The following is a 7515-nucleotide window of genomic DNA, read 5'->3' as shown; positions in this document are numbered from 1 at the left end:
GTGTGTGTGTGTGTGTGTGTGTGTGTGTGTGTGTGTGTGTGTGTGTGTGTATAAAAATTTATAATTTTTAGGACAAATAAAGTATAGGTAATCAATATTAATATATTCGTATAATTATTAAATTAACCTTAATGTCACTACAATACGTATCTTCGTTGGTAGAAGTTCTCTACGATTACGTTTTTTAAATTTTAGTTTTAATAATCTATTCAAATTGTTCCTGACATTCGTGTAAGTTTGAAAAATTCTTCGTGATTATTCATTTGGAAATATATAAATAATGCATGATGAGCATAAAATTTTGTCAATCTAGTAATATGTTTTTACCACCATCTTCTTATAATTCCTTTTGTACAAGTAATCTTTTTTTTAGTACAGTTTTTGTACAATTAGTTTTTTTTCTTACAAGTAATCTCAGTCTTATAATTTGCATCTAAATAAGTAATAAATTTGAATGAACATTCAACGTTTCAATCTTCATGACGTCTATGACTATTCCGCAATTGTAGATTAGCAAGTTGTACTCATATCCGACATACAACACAGCCAACATGAAAGATAAAGGTTATGCGCATGCATGACATCGTCTCCCGACTGATTGTAGACCAGCCTAAAGAATCTTGGCTGGCACTAACATATGTCAAGATCATAACCTTGAATAAAAGTTTTAATCATCAATCGAACATCTTAGATAATGTCAAAATTTATACTTTTAAGATTTCTCAGGATTTCCATTATACTTTTACTATACTCTATATTATAGGCAGGATTGGGTAGTAACTAGTTAAAACGTTAAAAGTTAAAAAATTAATAACTTTTAACTTAACTTAATTAATTTTAAATGCATTAAATTTTAACTTAACTAAGTTACTTTCAACGCTAATTTTAAGATAAATTACGATATTTTGATCTAAAAAAATAATTTTTTTTGAAATTAACTTTTTTTTAACTTAAGTTAATTCAATATTGACTTAACTTATGTTAAGTTAATGTTTTATTCCTTCAACTTTTAACTTAACTTTATTAATTTTGTAAATTAACTTTAACTTTATTCATTTAAAAAACAACACTTTACAACTTTAACTTATCCAACCCTGATTATAAGATTGCAGTCTTAGAATATATACTACTGGAAAGCCCTAAACACAATGCGAGGCAACAGCGATAGCGATAGAAATAGCGATGGGAACAGGAACATCCAACATACGAGAATGCACATATGTTAATGTACATATGAACACGGAATAAAACAATAGCAATAAATTTTCGATGAGTTGGAATTCTGTATCTATCACCTTATAGCCTATCAATCAGCGTCCAGATTTTTCTGTTTATGACTACGGTCCAATTGATACTACAAATGTTTCGAAGCATTTTTTGATTGGTCAATTAATAAAATTCTTTCTTCCGATTGGTCAATCAAAAATTTCGAAGTATTTGTAGCATCAAGTAGACTGCACTCTATGTGCTATGACTTTGGGTGCGGAAATCCTATTCGAGTAGAAATGTTACCAACCGCCGTTTGAAAATTGATTCGGATTTTACAAAATTGACATTTGCATTTGGAAATCGAGTAAAATCACTAGGTCATATTCTACAGTAGCTTTTTCAACTTCTGAGATTTTAGAGATTAACAGAATAAACTCTACTACTTCAACACGAAATATGGGCGCAAGAAGACAAAAGATTGCTAAACAAAACTATCATTTCTTTCATAACATTTATAAATATTTCTAATAGTCTACGGCCAGCTATTACTATAGAAAATAATATTTTATTTCGGAACTATAGATTTAGACATTGTTACCTTAAATCTTACTTTATACGTTCGGAAAATCGTTGAACATAATGCTACTCTATTGACTTTTTAAGTTTACTCATGCTCTACTCTACTCTACCCTATGAGTAGATTTCCGAACGTACCCCTTGAAGTGGTTGAAAGAATATACTACGGTCAAAAAGAAACCTGAGAGGGAACCATGGCAGTCTTTTTCGTGTGACAGACGAAAGTCGTCATACATGCCGCTAGCGGCACCAACATCAGTTTTATAAATTGATGTGAATTATGTATCACATTTTTGTCACTGTCGATAAAATCGTAGTGTCGATAAATGGAATTTGTTACATTCACAAATCACTATGAATAAAGATAATATTAATTTACAAAAAATGTTTCTTTTAATAATTAGAGAGAAGGTATTTTTTTATAGATTTTTGGATGTTGAAAATGATGCTGCAGGTTAAATTTCACTAGTATGTCAGGTTTTCGAAATAACTGAAATTTAATGTGTAAAAATGGTCTTTTTGTTTAAAATTCTTGTAAAAAAAGATTAACGTTATCTCAAAATCAGAAATCATAAATGCATTGTTCATTCTCTACAAAATATATTCTTTTTATTTCAATATCTTACTTTTTAGTCGCATCATGAAGAATTCAAGTACAGAGTTTTTCTAAGATAGTAAATTTTCCATCTTTAACAATGAAATCATTATACTTATAATTTTTAGTTTGTGACTATCGATACACAATGTAATTTATAGATTCCGCTAAATATATATATATATATATATAAATATATATATACACATACGTATATACGTGTAATACACCACATACCGCACGCGCGTACGCATTTCTAAAAAAAAGGTTATATGGTTTGTATATCGTTTCTCGAGCCATAAATTTGTATCACAGAAAAATCTTGTATTTAAATTCTTCGTTGCACGACAAAGGTATATAAAGTATTGAAATTAAAAAAAATGCATTTTATAGAACATGAGCAATACATTCATCATAATAACTTTTAATAAGAATTTCAAAATAACTTTAACTTTCTTTATAAAAGAATGTCAATTGTCATAAAAAAAGTCATTTTTTAAACATTAAAATTTACTTATATTGGAAACCTAATGCTGAAATTTTTTAGCTTACGGCATCGTTTTTAACATTCAAAAATTTAATCCAATGCAAAGTAATGTTCTATTGTAAATAAGTGCAGTACTCATATAATATAATTGTATACAGGATGTCTGGTAATGTCCGCATAATCTCGTGAGCAGATAGAGCGAACTAAACTAAGTCAAATTTCTCTATCAGTTTGTAATTTTCGCAATAGTTAACAAGATATTAATTTTTAAAAATTGCCGAATAAACAAATAAAATCGGCAATAAAACAGTTTTAAGATATTTTTCAGAGTTCTTTAATCTAAAAAAATGAAATATCGTGAAGATGTTTCTCAAAAAAAAACTTTTAAAAATATCTTAAAGTTATTTTATGCGCTGATTTTAGATACTCTGCTTATTGGTTAACTTAAAAAAAAGTTGTTTATTAATGCAAAAGACGTACGAAATAATTATTCCGAATGATATTTATAATAACGTATTATATTCAGAAAAACAAAGAAAAAAGAGGGCTATGAGTAAAAAATTATTATATAAAAACAGAATAAGTAGAAAGTACAAAAAACAAAAAAGAAATGAAAATGTCTTAAGTTGAAATTTTAATAAAGAATGCTAGCAACAGACATTTCGGATTATTCTCAATAATAAAAACATACATAATAAATAACGATTGGAAAATAAACAAAACATAATACAATAAATATTTAAGTAAGGGTAAACGCTGATAACATAAAAATAACTATAGTAACGTTACAATTATAACGAGAAAGACGCGAATGCAGTCAATTATTATAAGCTTCTGATGTTAATTTGATAAAAGGAATGAGAATCTTTCGATTATAAGTGAACGGACAAACATGAGTGTGACCCTGTAGAAAACATATGTAATATGAATGAAAATATAGCGCAAGATTGAAATAATATAACTGGATATAAATTATAATATAACAAATTTTTAACGTTAGAAAACGAGATGAATCATTAAAGACTAGCATACAGACAATGTAATATGTGAGATAATACTTAGCAAAATTAGTAAAGATTAAGATTGCAAAAAAAATTTTTTTTATCTCTATATTAACTGGAAAGTTTTTTTATTTTAGATTTAGAAACAACTAAAATAAATGCATATCTTAATAACATATCTTAAGTCAAAAGTTGAAATAAAAGGAGTTCGGATACATACAGTGCGTTAAACTTAGAGACAATGCAAAAAGAAATAAAAATATCTTGTCTCCCCCGATGTTCAAGACAAAATGAAATCACAAAAATGACATTCGAAGAAAGGAAGGTAAGAGTTAAATAGAAAGTGATAGGAAAATAAGAAGCGATAGAAATGTGAATGAAACTATGGAAGGAAAAATAAAGACAAAAAGGAATTAAGAAGGAGAAAGAGATTGAATAATAGGTAGATAGGATTCAGATAAAGATTCTATGTCGTTTTGTCTATTTAGGCCTTATTTTTGTTTTCTTATGTGAATCATTTCGGATATTAATCTCTTATTATATGAAGATTCGCTGTCCGATATCTTCACTTCATTCCATCTAAAATTGTGATTGAGATTTATATGGTGATCAGAAATGATCAAGAACCCGTTTTTTTATTAATATCCGAAATGTTCACGTATCCTCGTACTTAATTTTCTCTTGGTTTGATCAACATAGCTAGTCTCGCAATCATCGCATGAGATCTTATAGATCACAGTTTGATTAGAAAGCAATTCTAACTTATCCTTTCCTATCTTAATAAAACTTTTCAAGGTATTAGTAATGCTAATTTACAGTGAAACATGTTGGATATAGGTGAGAAACTTTCAGAGATAGATTTAACATAAGAAACTGTAAAAAATTTTTCTTTGATTTGTGGATTGTGATAGTTTTATGATGTGTTTATTGTGTATGTGAAATTTTAATCGGTTTTCAATTGTGGAAAAAATAAAAGGGAGAGGATAACCATTATTAAGAAAAATATGAACTTCAACAAGATTGTTATGTTGAAACCGAGGATGTGATAACAGAAATATATTATCAACGAAACTAATAATTATGCCACTTTTATGGCAAAGAGGATGATTGAAATGGAAATTCAGGAACCTTCCCGAAAACGTAGTTTTGTGATATGTATCGAAAATAATTCTTTTATTGTCAATAATCAAAGTGATGTCAAGAAAATTCAATTTATTGCCAACCTCCATGATAAATTGTAACCTTGTATGTAAAGAATTAAAAATAGTAAGAGTATCGTCAATGTATTCAGATGGAAGTGCGAACGATATCATCGACATATCTGTAATAAAATAGTGGATGTACTTGTAAATTCGAGATGGCAATCTCTTCCAAATCCTGCATTATTATGTCAGCAATGATAGGAGATAAAGGTGAACTCATTGGAGTATCAAAAACTTGTTTGTAAAATTTATTATTAAAGGTGAAAAAAGTAGAATTCAAAACAAATTTTACAGCCGTAACAAACTCCTCTTTTGAAATATTAGTTTTTGTGGATATGTGAACCCATCTCTTCTCAATACTATTCAATGCCAAATCTACAGAAACATTAGTAAAGAGAGATACAACGTCCAATGAAGCTAACATATAATTAAAGTCAAAAGCTATGCCATTTAATTTCTCTACATAATAGAAGCTGTCTTTAATATGGCTAGGAACTTGTGGTATGCTCTTAATAATTATGTTGTGTAAAAAAAGAGAAAAATAGTATAAGGAACTGTTTATAGATGATACAATGACTCTCAATGGGTTATTAACTTTATGAATTTTGGTCAATCCATACGCTCTAGGAATATTATCATCCGAAGTTATTAATCTTTTATATGTTAATTCATCAATGAAACCAGTGGCCTTCCATCTTGTAAGAAGCACATATAATCCTGCGTCAATTTTTTCGTAGGGTCTCTGTTAATAGAATAGACATCCGAAAGAATCCCCTCCATCTTTAATATATATGAATCTTTATCAAGCATGACATTACCTTTGTCTGCATGGTAATAAGCAAATTAGGATAGTCATTAATAAATATCTTAGTGAGATGCAGCCTAAAATTATTCTGTCATTGAAATTATTATTAGGAGAAGGAAAATTGTTATAAAATCTATTGAGAATAGGGATGTATTCACATATCCACAAAAACTATAATAAATCTATCTCCGAAAGTTTCTCACCTATATCCAACATGTTTCACTGTAAATTAGCATTACCAACACCTTGAAAAGTTTTATTAAGAGAGGAAAGGACAAGTTAGAACTGCTTTCTAATCAAAATGTGGATTATAAGATCTCATGTAATAATTGCGAAGCTAGCTAGTTGATCAAACCAAGAGAAAATTAAGTACGAGGATACGTGAACATATTTCGGATATCAATAAAAAACGGGTTTTCCATCGATCAATTCTCGATCACCGTATAAATCTCAATTTTAGATGGAATGAAGTGAAGATATTGGACGCGAATCTTCATGTAATAAGAGATTGATATCCGAAATGATACACATAAAAAGACAAAAACAAGACCTAAATAGACAAAACGATATAATCTTTGTCTGAATCCTATCTATTATTCAATCTCTTTTTCCTTCTTGTCTTTATTATTCCTTCCATAGTTTCATCCACATTTCTATCCCCTCTTATTTTCTTCTTCCTACCACTTTCCACCTAACCCTTTCTTCCTTCATATCATTTTTGTGATTTCATTTTGTCTTGAACATGGGGGGAGACAAAATATTTTTATTTCTTTTCGCATTGTCTCTAAGTTTAACGCACTGTGTATCCGAAACTCCTTTTATTTCAACTTTTGACTTAAGGTATGTTACATTAAGATATGCATATTTATTTTAGATGTTATTAAATCTAAAATAAAAAACTTTCCAGTTAATATAGAGATAAAAGAAATTTTTTTGCAATCTTAATGTTTACTAATTTTGCTAAGTATTATCTCACATATTATATTGTCTGTATGTTCATCTCGTTTTCTAACATTAAAAATTTATTATATTATTAGGTACAACTTTGCTTCCGCCGTTTTTCTATAGATAGCTTTAGCGATAAGTGGTGGTCGAAATAAATAGATCATAGACGTCATACAATAAACTTGAGTATCTGTCAACATAGAAACATTAATCGATTTGTGTCTGCATCATAAAGTTATTCTCGATTGAAAATGTCAGTTTACGAGCCAAATTCTCGTCATTTGCGGGAGGTTTTAATTTTTTGCTTCAATATGAAGAAATCTGCGGCTGAGGCTCATCGAATGCTCTCAAATACTTATGGTGAGGCCGCTATTAGTGAAACAACGTGTCGTGAGTGGTTTCAACGCTTCAAGAACGGTGATTTTGACGTCCAAGGTCATGCTCTGTATTTGGTGGGACCAGCTCGGCGTAGTATATTATGAACTGTTAAAACCGATTGAAACAATCACAGGCGATCGGTATCGAACGCAATTGATGCGTTTGAGCCGAGCATTGAAAGATAAACGGGCGCAATACAACGAGAGACACGATAAAGTGATTTTGCAGCATGACAATGCTCGACCCCATGTTGCGAAAGTAGTCAAGACATACTTGGAAACGTTGAAATGGGAAGTCCTACTCCACCCGCCGTATTC

General features: G+C 29.4%; 1 protein-coding gene across 1 annotated transcript in view; it reads left to right on the top strand.

The window, feature by feature from the left end:
* The window catches only part of LOC105623924, a 10394-nt gene that overhangs the window by 1860 nt on the left and 1019 nt on the right, over positions 1-7515 (top strand). The window lies entirely within an intron of this gene.

This window comes from Atta cephalotes (genome assembly GCF_000143395.1).
Source record: "Atta cephalotes unplaced genomic scaffold scaffold00002, whole genome shotgun sequence".
NCBI lineage: Eukaryota > Metazoa > Arthropoda > Insecta > Hymenoptera > Formicidae > Atta > Atta cephalotes.
This window is presented reverse-complemented; position numbering and strand designations above follow the sequence as displayed.